Here is a 19127-nt window from a genome sequence, read left to right on the forward strand (position 1 = left end):
TGTTTAAAAGAGATGTGTACTCCCATTTGGTATATTGTCTTTATACTTTCTTGTTGATGTACTTGGATGTAAAAAATGTGTAAACTTTTATAAAGTCCAGTTTTATTTTAAGAAGTTTCCTTTTTATGTTTGTGTCATATCTTATAATCTGTTTCCAAATTCAAAGTCATAAATATTTAACCCCTAATTTTTTTCTAAGAGTTTTATAAGTTTAGCTCTTACATTGAAGTCTTTGGTCTTCAATTTTGAGTTAAGTTTTGAACACAATATGAGATAGGAATAAAATTACATTATTTTGCCTGAGAATATCCATTGATATCAGCACCATTTACTAAAGAGATAGTTTTCCCCACTGAATGAACATGTCACCTTGTAAAAATCAGTTGAACATATATGTATGGATTTAGTTCTTGGAGTTTTTTTTATATTCTATGTCTATCATGGTGACAATGTCATCTTGATTTGATTAGTTCTGCTTTGTAAAATGTTTTGAAATAGGAAAATATGGGTTCTCCAACTTTGTTGTTCTGTTTCAAGATTTTATTGGATTTTTGGTGTCCCTTCCAATTCCATATAAATTCTGGGTACCTTTAGCTATTTCTTTAAAAAGGGTCATTGAGAATTAAATGGGGATTCATTAAATTGCCTCTTAACCTTATGAAGTCTTCAAAGCCATGAGTACAAAATGTTTTTCTAGTTATATCAATCTTCATGAACTATGAAATTTGTAACTTTCCATAAACATATATTGCAACTTCTTGTCTAAACTTATTCCTAAGTATATAATTACTTTTTTGCTATTTAAATTGCAGTTGCTTTAAGAGTTTATTTTTTGGATTGTTCATTGCTAGTTTATAGAAATAAAATTGAATTTTGTTCAGTGGTCTTGTATCCTTTAACTTTGATTAATTGTTCCCTCCAATGTTTTTATATCTGTGGATTTTTGGGGATAATCAATATATAAGATCATGACATCTATTAATTGTGATAATTTTACTTCTTTTTCAATTTTTAAAATCCTGTAGAAATTTGAAATTGGATGGTTCTAAACACATACGATATCATTAGTTGTTTTCTTTAAATCACCATCCTAAAACCAATTCACAAATTTTGGTTAGTACCACCTTACCCAAATTTGTAGGTGGTGGGAGATTTTTTGACAATATCATTAAAAATTGGGTCTTGAAAAAGATGTTTCAGTAAACAGTAGTTAATTTTTAAATATTGAAGATTGTTATGTGGTCATAAGAACTTGTCAACCATAGTAGTTCCTTAAAATGGAAGTGAGTTTAGCTAATTGGTAAAATGTTAAAACATGCTTGAATTTGCTAACATTAAAACCAGGAAAGTACAAATTATAATGCAATCTGTCTTTTATAAATCTATTTAAGTAAATTATTCTGAAATTCAATATGTATACCTTTCACTATTTCAATATTTTCACCTCTTTTAGTGTTGTAGGAAAAGAACCACTTTAAATTATTAAATGTATATTTATAGAAGTGCATATTTCACATTAGCCTCATGATGCAAAATCTCTCAAATACTCATGATATCTCCATTTCACATTCCAAGAAGCTCACAATATTTTGGACATTAATTTTGCAATTGTGTAGGGGTCTCATTTCCCTCAAGTCTACATTGGTATTTCTACCAGAAACAACCCTGAATGTGTAATGAATATTATAGAATGATATGATTTCTAGCCATCTGAACCAAAAATAAATGTATAATTTGGTCAAATATTGTATGAGAAAGTTAAGAACTAAATACATGCAAAACTTTCAAAAGATGAAAGTTTCTCTGTTTGCTTTTTTTAAAACTCTCAGGTGGCAAAACTCCCCCCTCAGCATCAGGTTCACAAACAGGAAGCTTTTTGCTCACTTTCTTCAGGAAGGAAAAAGTTTAATAACTCACACTTTCTTACCCCACTGAGTTGTCCAAAGCCACAGGTATGACACCTTAGCTTTGGAACCTGAGGAAGGAAACACTTATACGCACCAATAAGAAAAAGCCAAGTTCAGTGGAGGTGAACACCTAGGTTTTTAATTCTGTTTTTAAGGGACCAGTTGGTTAGAAAAGGCCATTTCAGATTGTCCACCTCAAACAATCAGGCACAGAGCCATATGTTTGAGATGACTAAATAGTGGTGGTCATAATTCTTCAGTCAGCTCTCCTCAGAGTCACTGAAATTCAGGTTTCATATACATACTATAATTTTTGGAAATTTAAACAGAAATGGACCCAACTACGTCATGCTTTAAATTGAAAGGTTGGTGATAACGAAAAATATACACAAGCTCAATATACAGAAGCCAGTTGTTTTCCCATATGCTAACAATGAAAAATTATAATTTGAGTTAAAGATAAATGATATTTAAAATAATGACACAAATACAAAATATGTAGACACAGATATATATGTAAGAAAATATGCATTTCTTTTGAAAGGAAAAGAATGATAAATGAGGAGATATTCCTTGTTCATGATGGGAAGACTTTAAATTGTTACAATTTCATTTCTTGTCAACTTGGTCTTTAGATAGAATTCAAACCCAATATAAATCTCAGTTAGAAATTTTGTAGATAAGAAAAATTTATTTCAAAATCTAGAAGAGCCTAAATAACACTGAAGAAGAAAGAAAGTTGAATAACTCACACTTGCTGACTCAAAGAATTTATGATACTACAATAATCAAGACATCACAATATTGGTGAGAGTAAAGACACACAATAAATGGAACAGCAAAGAAAATATACAGGAAGACAATAGATATACAAAAAAAAGATGATCAATATCACTTTTCATTATGGAAAAGCAAACTGAACCAACAATAACATAGCACTACACACCTATTCAAATGGCTAAATTTCAAGAAAAGAAAGTACACTAATTGCTGCTGAGGATGCAGAACTACAGGAACTTTCTTTCAATGCTGGTAGGAGTACATTATGAAGCTGCTACTTTGGTAGAAAATTTGACATTTCATTCAGAGCTAAATATAGTCTCACCATACATCCATTAACCACATTCCTAGATAGCTACCCAACTGGTTTGTAAACTTGTTCACAAAAAACAGCCCCCAAGTGTTTACAGAAGATTTACTTACAATGTTCAAAATCTTGAAGGAATCACTATGTCATTTGATAGGTGAAAAGAAAACCAAACACTGACACAAAAATACATTGGGATACTCTTTTGTGACAAAAGAATAGCTAGCTAGCCATGAAAATATATGAAGGAATCTTAAAGGCATAATGCCAAGAGAAAGAAGCCAGTTTGAAAGGGCTCAACACTGAATGGTTCCAACAATATGGCATTGTAGCAAGGCAAGAGGCTACTAGAACACAGCTCAACATTTTCAGGCAGTGCCCTCCAGCCACCTTAACTAAAAAGGTGATTTAAGACAGTGAATTTAATCAATGCATTTTGTGTTCTTACTCCTCCATCAATTGGCCATTCCTTGTCTCTCTTCAGCTTCTCAGTTGACCTTATTCCTTGAGACACAACAATGCTGAAATTAGGTTAATTAATAACCTTACAATGACCTCTAAGTATCAAGTGAAAGGAAGAGTCATCATTTCTCACTTTAAATCAAACTCTATAAATGAATAAACAATGAGGAATGCATATCTAAAGCAAAGATAGACTTAACTCTAGTCTTCTTGTAGCAGAGTTAGCCAAGTTGTGAATGCAAAGGAAAACTTCTTGAAAGAAATTAAAAGTGCAACTCCAGTGAGCACATAAATGGTAAAACCAAGAGAAACAGCCTCCTGTCTGATATAAGAATGTTTTACTGGATAGGAGATAAAACCAGTCACAACATCCCCCTTAAGCCAAAGACTAATCCAGAGAAAAGCCCTAACTCTTTTCAATTGTATGAAGTTTGAAAGAAGCGATGAGGCTGCAGAAGAAAAATTTGAAACTAATGGAGGTTGGTTCATGAAGTTTAAGGAAATAAGCTGCTCCGTAACATAAAAGTGCAAGCTGAATCCATGAGTGTTGTGTTTGAAGCAGCACCAAATTATCTAGAAGACCTAGCCATGTTAATGAAGGTGACTACACTGAACAACAGATTTAAATGTATTAAAAAATATCCTTCTACTGAAAAAAGATACCATGTAGTCCTTTCATAACTGGAGAGGAAATTCCAATGCCTGGCTTCAAAGACAGGTTGACTCTCTTGCTGAGGGTAATGGATCTTGTGATTTTAAGTTGAAACCCATGGTCATTTACTATTCTGAAATCCTTAAGGAGCTTATTAATTATTCTAAATCTCGTCCCATGTACTATGAATGGAACAGCAAAGCCTGGATGACAGAACATCTATTTACAACATCAATTACTGAGTATTCTAAGCCCATTGTTGAGAACTACTCTTCAGTAAAAATGATTCCATTCAAAATATCATAGCTCAGTGACAGTGAGTGATTCTGGTCACCCAAGAGTGCTGATAGTTGTGCAATGAGATGAATACTGGTTTCAAATCTCCTAACAAAACATCCACTCTGCAGCTAATGGATCAGGTAGTAAACAACATTCAAGTCTATTTAAGTAATGCATTTTGTAAGGCTACCCTGGTTGTTTCAGTTTCCTAGACTACTTAAGCAAATACCATGAAATGAGTTAGGTTCCACAATAGGAATTTATTCACTTATGGTATGAGGCTGAGACAATGTCCAAATCAAGGCATGATCAAGATGATGCTTTCTCCTGGAAGACTGTGGCATTTTGGGGCTGGCTGCAGTGATCCTTGCTTCTTCTGTCACATGACAAGCATGTGGTGGAACCTCCTGTTCTCTTCCTTCTCTTTCAGGTTCCATTTCAATTTCTTGAAATGAATTTCTTCTTTCCTTTGGTCTGTTCTCTCTTGATCATAATTTCCCCTATAAGGGGGTCCTGTAATAGAAACAATACCTATTAAGAATTATGTATGTTACATCTTAGAAGAATTACCCTCATTCAACGATCATATCTACAGGAATGGGCTAAATTTAAAATATGTTATTTTGGGGAATGTACAGTTCTAAACTACCACAGCTGCCACAGATAGTGATTCCTCTGAAGCTACTTGGCAAAATAACTTGAAATTCCTCTGGAAATTTCTCACCATTCTAGATACCATTAAAACATTCATTGTACTTTGGGGCAAAATGAAAGAATAGTTAGGTGTGGAGTTTAGTTAGTCCTTCTGGGGAGGTAGTAAGTTTGCCAGGAACTGTTAGGAATAACTGTTTGGGGGGACATCAGTTATTGGACACATGTTGTACCTCAGTCTGGAATAGATGGAAAGGATATCTCACACAGAACTGTAAGTATCCCAAGCTGTGGAGGCTGATGCTACTCCTCATTGGCAGGCAGGCTCATCTCAGAGTTGGTTCCCCATGGGAAAAGAATCCCTCTCTTCTAGAGGAAAAGAAGGCAGTTCAACCAAGCTCCAACTGTGGGATTAATTAATAAGCTAAGACTGCTGAATACAAGATCTGAGAACAGATAAGTTGGAGCAAGCACAAAAGAAATCCAGAGATTTTGCACTGGCAGACAGGGGGTGAAGCTGATGGAAAAGAAAACACAGGATTTTTGTGTTGGATGGGTTCAAAATACTGGAAAACTGTACATAGAGCAGGGAACCAACTCCAGCTCTTGATTGGCAAACACAAGGAACTAGGATACAGCTCTCTTCATTAAAAAAAAATTCCCTATACCCCATTAGATAAAAAAATGGGCCTTCTGAGGCTTCAGCACTGCCACAGGCAAGGTCAGACATGTTGTATATCTGAGAGACAATGTAACTAACTAGTCAGGGGAAGGAGATAATTCCCTAAAAGTGATGTCTTTAAGTAGTCTCTCCTGGAAGCAGGGGAAGGGAGCTCAGCCAAGATCCAATTGTGGTTTTAATTAAGATATATGGTACTGCTGAATACAAACTCCAAGCGCAGAAAAACTGATAACCAACAGGAAAGGAATCCTGAGATCTTTCCCAGCAGAGAAGAGGCAAGGCTGTTAAAGAAATAAAATTGAGACTTAGATTTTGCTGAGTTCAGAGTACTAGAAAAGGGCTATATCCCAAGAAAAAGGGGTTAATAGAGCCTGCTACCACCTCCAGCTCTTAACAGGCAAGCATGGGAGCTGGGAACTGGCTCCGAAGTAGGATTTTTCTTATTTATTTGGATTTTCCTCATTAAAAAAATATTTTTATTTATGAAACTTATCATACCTTCTTTTTTTTCTTGCCCACATTTAATTTTTATTCTGATTTTTTTAATGCTGCACAAAACAATATTTATTTCATTTATTTCTTTATTTCTGTTTGCTGCTGTCATTTTATTTACTGAAAGTGAGAGGGAACTTTTGTGGCCTTTTTTTTTTTTTTCTTTTCTTGTAGGCCGCCTTAAGCTTTCTAAATTTGGAACATTTAAAGCAAGCTGAAGGGAAAAGGGGGGTTCTCGAAATCACTCAGGGAAAAGGAAAGGTTGCTTTGTTAATCATGCCCTATGGTGGGTGATTAACTGCGTGTACAATTACGTTTCACTTTTAATTAATTGTGCTTAAGGCATTAATTAAATTTAGGGGTTCCCTTCTTAGAGCACCTCGTACTGACGAAGGTGCATGCGCTGAATGATGTCGCGGCAATCGTTGAACACGTGGCGAATGTTCTCAGTGTCCACAGCGCAAGTGAAGTGGGGGTAGCAGTAGTGGCGTCCATCCCCACTGGCAGTGCTGATTCTCAGGAATTCGTCGCGGATAAAGTACTTGGCCCGGGTCACGCGTGGGTCCTCTCCGGGCTCGGGAGTAGCATCCTCAGGAGTAGTGTAGCGAGCAAATTCTGGAAAGTAGTCCTCAATCTTCGATTTTCCAGCAAGGACTTTCTCAGCGAGCAGATCTTGCTTGTTGAGGAACAGGATCACAGAGGTGGTGCGCAGCCATCTGTTGTTCCAGATGCTCTTGAAGAGGTTCAGGGCCTCCTGCAGGTGGTTGGTCTGGTTGTCCTCCCGAATGACCATGTTGTAGCTGCTGCTGGCTACCACGAAAATGATGGCAGTCACATCATTGAAGCATTGGATCCACTTGCGGCGTTCATCACGCTGGCCGCCCACGTCGAACATGTGGAAGTTGACTTTGTCCACCTGGAATTTGGTCTCAAAGATTCCAGAAGTCAGGACGCGGCAGCGCAGCAGGTCCTGGTCACTCGGCACGTAGTCAGCCTGCTTGATGACATCAATCTTGTCCAGAAAGTACTGGGCGCAGTCGATCAGCTGGTACTCGTTGGAGTGCTTGTAGCAGGCCCGCACGCCCTCGTCCTCCCACCAGAGCCTTTGCGTGCTCGTAGAACTCGGTAGGGAAATCAAAGTCAGGCACGTCCATCACGCTCAGGATGTAGTCCACTCTGAACTGGTTCTCAGGGTTGGCCAGCTCCACAGGGGGCACCAGGTTGCTCATGGCGGCCACGATGGTTTCAATGGCCTCTTTCAGGTTGTTTTTGATGTCCTGCACTTTCGTTGCCTTCTCACTACCATCGCTGTTGCTCCTTGCAGCCTGCGGGTCCTCTTCGCCGCCGTCTCCATTAAACCCATTTACATGCAGGATCCTCATTTGCTTCACAATGGTGCTTTTACCAGATTCTCCAGCACCCAGCAGCAGCAGGCGGTGCGTGGCCCGGTAGACCTGCTTGTCCTTCTGCAGCTGTTTCTCGATTTTCTTGTTGGCCTCGCGCTGCGCCTTCTCCTCGTTGCGCTGGTCCTCGGTCTTACTGTTCCCGAGGCAGCCCATGGCGACGGCGGCGGCGGCGGCAGGGGCTCGGGCGCGGCCGGGGCTGCGGCGGCGGCGGCGGGCCGGGGCGGGCGGCCTCCCGCGGGCCGAGGCAGCGCCGGGCGGGCCGGGGCGGGCCGGGCGGGCTCGGCTGCTGGCGAGGAGCGCGCCGGGCGGACTGCGGGCCGCGGGCGGGCGCGAGGGGGTGTGTGGCGTCGGTCGGAGCCGAGGGGCGCGCGCAGCTCCCCGCCCCCCGAGCCGAGGCTGAGGGGGCTGATGGCGGCCGCCGCCGGGCCGAGGCGGGCGAGAGCAGGAGCCGCGGGAGCCGCTGCCGTCGCCGCCGCCGCCGCTCTTATTGCCCCGGCCCGGGCCCAGCCGCCGCCCCGACCCAAAATGCCGAGGCGGGCGGGGGGAGGCGGGGGGAGGAGGAGGCGGCGGCGGCGAGGGGGGTGGGAGGAGGAGGAGGGATGAGCAGCAGCGGCCGCCGCGGGGAGGGCGGGAGCCGGCGGAGGGAGGCGGGCGCCCCCCGGCGGACCGGGAAGGGGGTTCCCACCGCCTGCACCCGGCCCGGCCCGGGGAGCCGTCCCCCCACCCCCCCAGGGCTCGGGCCCCAGCAAGGCCGGGCCGCGGGGGGAGAGGGGGCGTCTCCGCGCCTGTGACGACCCCTCGCATGACCTATCATACATTCTTCACATACAAATATTCCATACATGGTGTACATCACACCATGTACATGATATATCACAATATCATAACATAGTTGTGTGTTCATCATCATGATCATTTTTTGAATATTTGTATCACCCCAGAAAAAGAAATGAAAAAAAGGAAAAATAAAAAAACTCATACATAACATATCCTTTACCCCTCCCTTTCATTGACCACTAGTATTTCCATCTACCCAATTTGTTTGAACACTTGCCCCCCTATTATTTATTTAATTTTTTTATCCACATTTTCAATTGTCTGTCCATATCCTAGACAGAAAGAGTATCAGAGGCAAAATTTTCACAATCACACAGTAACATTGTAAAAGCTATATCATTATACAATCACCTTGAATAAAAATGTCTACTGGAGCACAGCTCTACAGTTTCTGGTATTTCCCTCCAGCCACTCAAATATACCATAAACTAGAAAGGGATATCTATATAATGCATAAGAATATCTTTTAGCATAACCTCTTGATTGTGTTTGAAATTGTTGCAGGCAGCCCCTGTTTGTTAAAGCCACTTCATGTTGCAGCAGGCAGGCCCCTGTTTATTTGGACCATTCCCTGTTGAAAAATCTCCCAGGCCCCAGGGATGGTCAATAGGCAGGATGAGAGATGTCCCTGTGAAGCTCCCCCTCAACTGCTCATCCACTTCTGTAAACCCAACTTCAGGCCCTTTCCTATTTAAACCAGCAAATCATTTATCTTGTCTTTAATGTGTCATCCTGTCTATAAAAACTAATGTTAACCTTTTGTTCAGGGCTCAGACTTTCAGAGGCTACTTGACTGAGCCCTATGGACATGGATGAATAAAACCTACTTCCTGAAACTTCAGAACCTTGGCCCTGGTTTATTTTGTTTCCATGCAATGTTCTGGGAGGCTTGCAGCCCTGTCAGTGTTTTGCATAACAAAATCTCTCAGACATTGACAGTATTTTTTCTAATTTCTGTCTTCAATCTTTTGGTCAAGGTTTTCTCAGTCCCTTGAGGCCAGGTCCCATCTCATTTCAGGATTTTTATCCCACATTGTTAGGGAGATTTACACCCCTGGTATTCAGGTCCCATGCAGCAGAGGGAGGGCAGTGATTTCACTTGCCATGTTGGCTTAGAGGGAGAGACCACATTTGAGCAATAATAGAGGTTCTCTGGGGGTGACTTTTAGGGATAATTTTTTTGGCATGGTGTGCTGGTTTGAAAGGATGTATGTCCCTTAGAAGTGCCATGTTTTAATCTAAATCCTATTTCATAAATGCAGAATAATCCCTATTCAATACTGTATGTTTGAAACTGTAATCAGATCATCTCCCTGGAGATGTGATTTAATCAAGGGTGGTTGTTAAACTGGATTAGGTGACAACATGTCTCCACACATTTGGGTGGATCTTGATAAGTTTCTGGAGTCCTGTAAAAGAGGAAACATAATTCAGAGAGAGCAGAGAATGCTGCAGCACCACTAAGCAAAGAGTCCATGAGCCAGTGACCTTTGGAGATGAAGAAGGAAAATGCCTCCTGGGGAGCTTCATGAAACTGGAAGTCAGGAGAGAAAGCTAACAGATATCACCATGTTTGCCAGGTGCCCTTCCACTTGAGAGAGAAACCCAGAACTTCATTGGCCTTCTTGAACCAAGGTGTCTTTCCCTGGATACCTTTGACTGGACATTTCTACAGACTTGTTTTAATTGGAACATTTTCTCGGCCTTAGACTGTAAACTAGCAACCTATTAAATTCCTTTTTTAAAAGCCATTCCATTTCTGGCATATTGCATTCCAACAGCTAGCAAACTAGAACACATGGGTAAGCCCTGGAAATTGAGTCCAGGTCTCTGGCATGGCAGGCAAGAACTTTGCCTGCTGAGCCACCATGGCCCACCCTCTTAGGGATAATTTTAAGCTGACAGCCTATCCTTAGTAGGAATACATTTCATAGGGATGTACTCAAGATCGAGGGCTGAGCCTATTGATTTGATTTTCTCCAATGCTTGTGACAATATCAGAAATTCTCCAAATGGGAAAGTTGAATATTTTCCCTTTTATTGCCATTGCAAATACTTCTTTTTTTCACTGTCTGGGATTTATTGGGGCATCACACTAATCTGAAAAAACCAACAAAATCTCATGTCTTATTCAAGATTCAATGTGCTAAGTGTGTTAACTAGACTGACCATACAAGTGAAATTAGGTATTGGACTACCCAAAATAAAAATTTTGCACCAAAAGAACATCTCCCTTTACTCTCACACAGAAGTTGAAGTTTTAAGATATGGATGATGTCATCTTTTACCCAGTCTTCTGATCTAGCTTAGTTCTATCCAGATCAGCTTCATTCTTATCTCTACTCAATGTCTGATCACTTTTTCAACCGTAAACAGTTCCTGTATGTGATAGTCATGAGTTTCATAGCTCCAGAGCTCTAACCCTGTGTCTCAGGTGTCACATGAATACCTGAAGTTTCTAGGAAAGACTATGTTATATACAAACAGCTGAGAGCTTCAGAATTTAGAATTAACAGTTATATCTCCTGAATATATGTGACTGCTGTAAGGGGTTACCATCTAGGACCCTTTAGAATAAGCCCCAACCTGATAACCCATGCTCTCAAATTTAGTTCTTTGAAATTTTACATTATAGTTAGTTCATATAACTGAGGCAAGAAAATATTTGCCTTTTTGTTCCTGAAATTCCAGTCAATATACAGCTCTTAAGTTTCATTAGTCTAGTCACATGTCTCACAACTTCATTTCTTCTTGTGCTGCACAGCAGTCCATTGTATGTACAAACCATAGATCTGCCTTCCATTCTTCAGTCATCATGCCCTTAGGCAACCTCCATTCATTGTGGATCACAAACACTGCCTCCAGGAATACCAGTGTGCAACTGTCCATTCATGTCCTCACATTGAGTTCCTCCAGGTATATACTGAGCAGGTGATTTCAGAATCATGACAAATTCACACTAAGCCTCCCGTGGAACCACACGCTGCCCTTCAAGGGGCTGCACCTGTCATTTTCCTACCAACAATGATTACATACAACTGTTTCTCAACATATTTCTCTCTGTTAATTTTTACATTATTTTATTCACACAAACAATCTAGCCTATGCAGACATGCCTTCACCACCATACTGTATCTGAAGACATTGACTTTTCTTCCACAAAGAAGCCATAACCCTTTCCCAATCCCCTGCCTGTTGACATTCAGTTTTGGCATAATGCCTTTGTTATATTCAATAGAAGCATATTACAATGTTGCTTTTGACTATAGACCTGAGCTTACATTGATTTTATTTTTCCCACATTCCACCTATTTTCAATGCCGTGCAACACTGACAATTTTTTGTTCTTCCTCATGTAGAAACATTTTTTTTAATTTGTACATTTACTCACCATCATTGTACATTCTAGGCATTCCTAAAATGATACCATCTCAGTCTTTTTCCTTTATCTTTCCTTCTGGTTTCATATGTGCCCCAAGCCCTTCTCCCTCTTTCATACTCTCATTCAACTTTATTCAGTGTACATATATTATTGTGCTACAATCAAGTAATATTGTGCTATCCATTTCAAAATTTTTATGGTCATTTTGCCCCATATGTATTCTTTTGGCACCAGTTATCAACTCTCTACTCTATTTCTATCCCCTGATAAACTGTGTTCTTTACTTAAATTCTCCGTTTCACTCACTAATGTTGATTCATATCAATGAGAACATGCAGTATTTGTCCTTTTATTTCTGGCTAATTGCACTCAATATAATGTCCGTAAGGTCAATCCATATTGTTACATGCTTCATGACTTTATTCTGTCCTACAGCTGCATACTATTCTATCATATTTATTTACCACAACTAGCTTAGCCACTTATCCATTGATGGACATTTAGTCTGTTTCCATCTCTTGGCAATTGTAAATAATGCTGCTATAAACAGTGGTATGCAAATGTCCATTTGTGTCCTTGCCCTCTTGTCCTCTGAATAGATACCTAGCAATGGAATTGTTGGATCATAGGGCCATTCTATACTTAGCTTCCTGAGGAACCACCAAACTGCTTTCTACAGCAGTTGTACCATTTTACATTCTCACCAATAGTGGATAAGTGTGCCTCTTTCTCCACATCCTCACCAGCACTTGTCATTTTCTGTTACTTTTTTCACAACTTCATTCCTTCTTGTGGCTGTACAGTATGTATGAACCATAGATCCATCTTCTATTCTTCAGTCATTATACCCTTAAGCAACCTTTATTCATTTTATTTATTTATATCCTCTTTCTTTTTCTTTTTGTCAATGTGGCTAAGGGTCCATCAATTTTATTGATTTTCCTCAAAGAACCAACTTTGATTTTGTTTATTTTCTTGATTGTTTTTATGTCCTCAATTTCATTTATTTATGTTGCATTCTTCACTATTTCTTTCTTTTTGATTGCTTTGGGGTTCATTTGCTGTTCTTTCTCTTGTACCTCCAAATGAACAGTTAATTCCTCAATTTTTACTGTCTTGTGTTTCGATCTGGGAATTTAAGACAATAAATTTCCTTCTTAGCACTGCCTTTGCTGGATCCCATACATTTTGATATGTTGTGTTTTCATTTTCATTTGCCTCAAGATATTTACTGCTCTACTTGTAATTTTTTCCTTGATTTACTGGTTGTTTAAGAATGTGTTGTTTAGCCTCCATATATTTGTGAATTATCTGGCTCTTTGCTTGTCATTAAATTCCAACTTCATTCCTTTATGAGCTGAGAAAGTGTTTTCTAAGATTTCAAACTTCTTAAATTTATTAAGACACTTTTTGTGACCCAGCATATGATCTCTCCTTCAGAATCATCCCTGAGCACTTGAGAATAATGTATATCCTGCTGTTGTGGGGTGTAATGCTTTTTAAATGTCTTTTATGTCTAGTTTGTTTATTGCGTTATTAAAATTCTCTATTTCTTTATTGATCATCTTTCTAGATGTTCTATCCATTGATAATAGTGGGGAATTGAAGTCCCCAACTATTATGGTAGAGTTGTCTATTTCTCCCTTCAGCATTTTCCTCATGTGCTTTGGAGCACTCTGGCTTGATGCACAAACATTTATGATTGTCATGTCTTCTAGTTGAATTGTTCCTTTTATTAATATATGGAGTCCCTCTGTTTTTAATTGTTTTATAATTTAAGTCTAATCTATCACGTATTAGTGAAATTACTCCTGCTCTTTACTGATTGTTGTTTGCATGAAATATCTTTTCCCAACCTTTCACTTTCAATCTATTTTTGTCCTTAGATCTAAAATGATTCTCCTGTAGATAGCATATAGATGGGTCCTGCTTTTTATCCATTCTGCCAGTCTATAATTTTTTATTGTGGAGCTTAATCCATTAACATTTAGTGTTATTACTATAAAGACAGTATTTTTGACTATCATTTTGCCTGGGGCAGTGCTAGAGGCTGAGAAGCCTTATAGTTATATCTAGTGAGCTGTTAAGCAGTAGAAACAAAACAAAGCAAAAAGAATCATTTTCAGAGAAGGATTTCTTCTCGGGTTTGTCATTCAAGAGCTTATCTTCCCCAAGAAAAGGGGTGGCAGGGCCCAGCTCAAATGGCAGTCTTCAATCTATTAATTCATACACCAGAGGCAAAGCCCTAAAACTATCTTCCATCTCAGCCTCTATCTTAACCATGCCCCTGATAGGTACATGGTCTGCTTAGAAATAAAGTCACGGCCTACTTTCAGCTGATGTGGAGCTGCAGGCTGAAAAGCACCATGCACTGGGAAGGATAGGAAAATCACAGTCTAGAGACTTCACAGGAATCTCTGACAACCTCCTGGGTCTCACCCTCAGGGAAACTTAATACTGATCATATTCAGTTCCTGAGACCTAAGCCATTTTGGTCAAGGAAAATCTGATTGGGGTTGATCATATCTGGGGAGACCCTGATCAATAAATGGTTCCATATAGGTAGGGCAAGAAACAGAAAAAGAAGAGCTGAAAAATTGTGATCCATTAAACAGAAGCTATGCTCAATGTCTAGAATAAAGTGAACTGAATGAAAAAGACAGATAGAAAACTAAGACAGCCAATAAAAGGGGGAAAAGACCTCCACAATAAACTAATCAATGAAATCAGATGTATAGACACCAGGAAAAAAAATACAACTCATACTAGGAAAAATGAAATTATGGTAAAAATCAAAGAAAGAAACTAACAATTCATCTGACATATTGGAGTTGAAACAAATAATTGAGGATGTTTGAGCAGATGTGTAAAGTCACATCAAAAATCAAATTGACTTGAGGGAAGATATGACAAAGAGGTAAAGAATATTAAGAAGACATAGGGTGAACATAAAAATGTACTTGAAAGTTCAACAAAAAATGGCAGAACTTAGAATGAAGGGCACAACAGAAGGGATGAACAGCACAATGGAGACCTACAACAATGATTTGAAGTGTGAGTAGAAAGATTAGGGAGCTAGGGACAAGACATCTGAAATCCTCACACAAAATTCCAGATTCAGAAGAGAATGGACAAACATAACAGTCTCAGGGAATTTAATAAGAACATGGAGTGCATAACTATTCATAATAATGGTATCCCAGAAGGAAAAGAGAAGGAAATAGGGGTAGAAAGAATAATGGAGGAAATAATCACTAAATATTTTCTTTCTCTTAGGAAAGCCATAATATCACAGACCTAAGAAGCATAGTCTACTCCAAAGAGAATAGATCTGAATAGAACTACTCCAAGACACTTACTAATTATATTGTCAAATGTCAAAGACACGGCATATTCTGAAAGCAGCAAAAGAAAATCAATCCATCCCATTCAAGGGAAGCTCAGAAAGGCTGTGCAGATTTCTCAACTGAAATCCTGGAGGCAAGAATGCAGTGGTATGATATATTTAAGCACCTGAAGAGAAAACTGTCAAAACAAGAATTCTATATTTGGTAAAACTACCCTTCAAAAATGAGCTAGAGTTTAACACACTTTCAGACAGACAGAGAGTTTTTGGACAAGAGTTTTGCTTTGGAAGAAAATTAAAGGGAACACTACAGGCAGATAAAGAAAGGCAGAAGAGAAAGTCTTGTAGAAGAGAGCAGAAATTAAGAGCATCAAGAAGATAAAACAACAGTGAAAAATAAGATACTACATATAAAAGCCAATAGAGAAAATGATAAAAGAAAAACTGTCTTTACAGTAATTATATTAAATATTAATGGAGAGCAGGCCATGGTGGCTCAGCAGGCAGAGTTCTTGCCTGCATGCCAGAGACCTGGGTTCAATTCCCAGTGTCTACCCAAGCAAAAAAAAAAAAAAAAGCAAAATGTTAATGGATTAAACTTCCCAACCAAAAACATAAAAAATAGAGGCAGAATGGATTTAAAAACTAGTACCCATCTATATGCTGTCTTCAAGAGACTCACTTTAGAAACAGGGGCAACATTAGGCTGAAAGTAAAAGGCTAGAAAAAGATATTTCAGAAAAGAACAACCAGAAAAGAGCAAAGGTAGCTATACCTATATCAGACAAATCAGACTAAAATGCAAAACAATTAGAAGAGACATAGAAGGGCAATATTATTAATAAAATAGACCATTCATCAAGGAGGACATACAAATCATAAATATTTGTGCACTGGGCCAGAGCACCTAAAAAAACATGAGTCACACCTTGGCGACACTAAAGGGAATAGAAAGTTGTGCAATAATAGTTGGAAACACTAATACAATTATATCATCAATATATAGAACATATAGACAAGGAATCATTGAGGAAACAGGTATGTTGAATAGTGTGATAAATGAACAAGACTTAATAGATACTTATTCAACACTGCACCCCACAAGAACAAGAAACACATTTTTCTAAAATGGTTGTGGATCATTCACTGGGGCTATTATGACAATAGATTTGGTCATAAAGCAAGTCTCAATTAGTTTAATAAGATAATTTAAGAATGCGATTATAAGAGGAAACAATAAATATCTTCAGGCAAATGAAAATGGTAACATAACATATCAAACTGTATAAGATGCAGCAAAGGAATGGTGAAAGGAAAACATATTGCCCCATAAGCTTTTTTTTTTTTTTTCCATTTGCATCTTGGTTATTCTCTACTCCTTTATTTCAACATTTAGCTTTAGGTTTAAAATATTTGCTAAGAAAGCAGAGAGGTAATTAACAGAGATTTTAAAATGTGTGCCACAGTTACGCATTCTGTCAACAGAGCAAAAGGAAACTATACAGTATAAGTTACAAAATGGGTATTTCATGTTTCGCAAACATTCCGATAAACGCGTCACTGTGGTGTTATTCAATTCAACAGGAGAAAAGCAAAACAGAAATGAACTCGAGAGCCAGCCCATTTCATTTACGTCTCGGAGAACCACAAGGAATCCATCTGCTGCAGTCTCGGCCTGGGAATCCCAGCGAAGATGAAATGTCCCCATTTCTCCAGCGAGAGCACAGCCTGCTCCAGGTGATGCCAGGAGAGCAGGTAAAGGAACCACAGCTCACAGGGACACCACAGCAGTCACTCCGGCCCCAGGAAAACACACAAAAAAATCCGTCGGGGATCCATGTAGCACTCCAGCTTCTGGAAGGAAGAGATGTTGACCAACTGGGGTTGACGTTATCTCCTTGTGAATGACTTCACATACTTATTTTTTTTAAACTCCTTTTTCCTAAATTAGCTAGAGCTACCCAATTCCTGAAGCGCTTGGCCATCACTTGGTAATGATGTTATTCGGTTGTTTTAAAATATCTTAACTTGATTATGATGGTGATGATGATAATTCCAACAGACTGCATTAAGACAGAAATCACTAACACAGAAACACGAAAACTGCTGACAGCCAGCCAGGCTGCTGCCCCATAAGCTTTTATTAAAAAAGAAGAAAAGAGCAAAAATCAAAGAAATATCCATTCACCTGGAGGAACTAGAAAAAGCAGAGCAAGCTAGCCCCAAAGAAAATAGAAGGAAAGAAATAACAAAGTTAGAACAGAAATAAATGAAATTGAGAACTTGAAAATTACAGAATCAACAAAACCAGAAGTTGGTACTTTGAGAAAATCAACAAAATTGACAGAATTTTATCTAGTCTAATAAAAAAAGAAGGGATTCAAATAAATAAACTCAGAAATGGGTGAGGGGAAGTAACTACTACCCTACAAAAACAAAAGAGATAATGAAAGCATAGTTTAATTAAGCAACTGTGTGCTAAGAAATTACACTGAGAAAAGGAAATTGACACCCTAGAAAGCATGAAACCCAGCATTGCTTAAAGAAGAAAAAGAAGAATTCAACAAATCATTTCCAAATAAAGACATTGAATCAGACATCAAAAACCTCCATCAAACCTACCAATAAGTATACTGGTCTGATAAAATATAGAACCTTTGTCATCTAGGCAGATTACTCAGATGGTTAGAAACCTTTTACTGCTTCTCACTAAGAGCAAACAAATAATCCAAGAAAACGTTGTTATTTTAACAGAGTGAAAAATAAATTCTTTTTTGCATGAAGATACATCTTGACAAGAAAACTATTAAAAATCTTACAAACTTATAAAATTTTAGCCAACCTTAACCATAACCAATAAAATTCCCTTCCAACAAGATGTCTACAACTCTCTATATCCAACCATTTTGTCCTACACATTCCTGTTTCTCGTTCTTCAACAATCAGTTATTTTATTTTAGGAGCAAAGGTACTCTCTTTTCCTTAACAAAGACACTTCATGCATACTTTGCGTGTATAAATTACAAAAAATATATATTGACATGAATCTTCAAGCCAACATCTGACAAAACACAACTGTTGTTTGTTTTTCATTATTTATTTTTGGTGTGAAAAATAAAATATATACAAAAATCAATACAGTTCAAAACACATCAAAGAATTAGTTGTAGGACAAACATTTCAGTTTGTATGGGTTACAATTCCACAATTTTAGGTTTTAACTTCTAGCTATTCTAAGATACTGGAAACTAAAATAAATGCCAATATAATGATTCAGCAATCATACTCATTTGTTAAAACTTACCTTCTCTGAATAACTCACAATCCTTTTTGATCTTTCTCCCACTCTTTAGTGGTGTTTGAACTATGTCCATCCTAAATTTTTCATGTTGGAAGGGGCTGCTAATAATATGGGATGGGGGATGGGACTAGTAGATGTCCTGGAGAGGCTGCACCCTCTGCATTTCAGGACTTATTTGGTCCAGGGACCCATCTGAAAGTTATAAGATTCTGGAAAATTACCCTAGTGCATGCAACATTTGTATAATTTCACATAATGCCATAGGCATTCATTACGATTGGCTAGAATGGTTTTGGTTGAGTTTGGTAAGTTATGGTAGGTTGTGATGTTTACTTTCCTATTCTGAGGCTAAGTTTCCTGCTCTATTAAATGAGGCTGAGTTTGAGTGATGTGTGCAAGACAGCAATTCTTAGTGCTGTGATATCTGGAATTGAAGAATGAAGCTGTGGAACTAGTCACCCTAAGGGGAAGACAGATGAAGTTCAAATAGAAGCAGCACTTACCTTTATCATTCACCTTTAACATTTTTCTTCCTTCATCATTTATTGTTGTCTAGTCATCCTTCTGCTTATTCCATCTCCCATATATTCTCACTTGTTCCTCTTCCTCTTTGGGAATAGCAGTATGAAAGTCTCAGGAGGGA

The 19127-nt window shown here is 38.6% G+C and overlaps 1 long non-coding RNA gene and 1 pseudogene across 1 annotated transcript in view; one reads left to right on the top strand and one right to left on the bottom strand.

Moving 5' to 3' along the window:
* LOC143647095 (uncharacterized) overlaps positions 1-18459 on the top strand; it is a 57592-nt gene extending 39133 nt beyond the window's left edge. Inside the window, exon 2 of the long non-coding RNA XR_013157835.1 lies at positions 16768-18459. This is a non-coding gene — a long non-coding RNA (uncharacterized LOC143647095). The remainder of the gene's footprint in view (positions 1-16767) is intronic.
* On the bottom strand, positions 6351-7818 carry LOC143647094 (guanine nucleotide-binding protein G(s) subunit alpha pseudogene; annotated as a pseudogene).
* Positions 18460-19127: the final 668 nt, after the last annotated feature.

Source organism: Tamandua tetradactyla, chromosome 9 (genome assembly GCF_023851605.1).
Source record: "Tamandua tetradactyla isolate mTamTet1 chromosome 9, mTamTet1.pri, whole genome shotgun sequence".
NCBI classification, from domain to species: domain Eukaryota; kingdom Metazoa; phylum Chordata; class Mammalia; order Pilosa; family Myrmecophagidae; genus Tamandua; species Tamandua tetradactyla.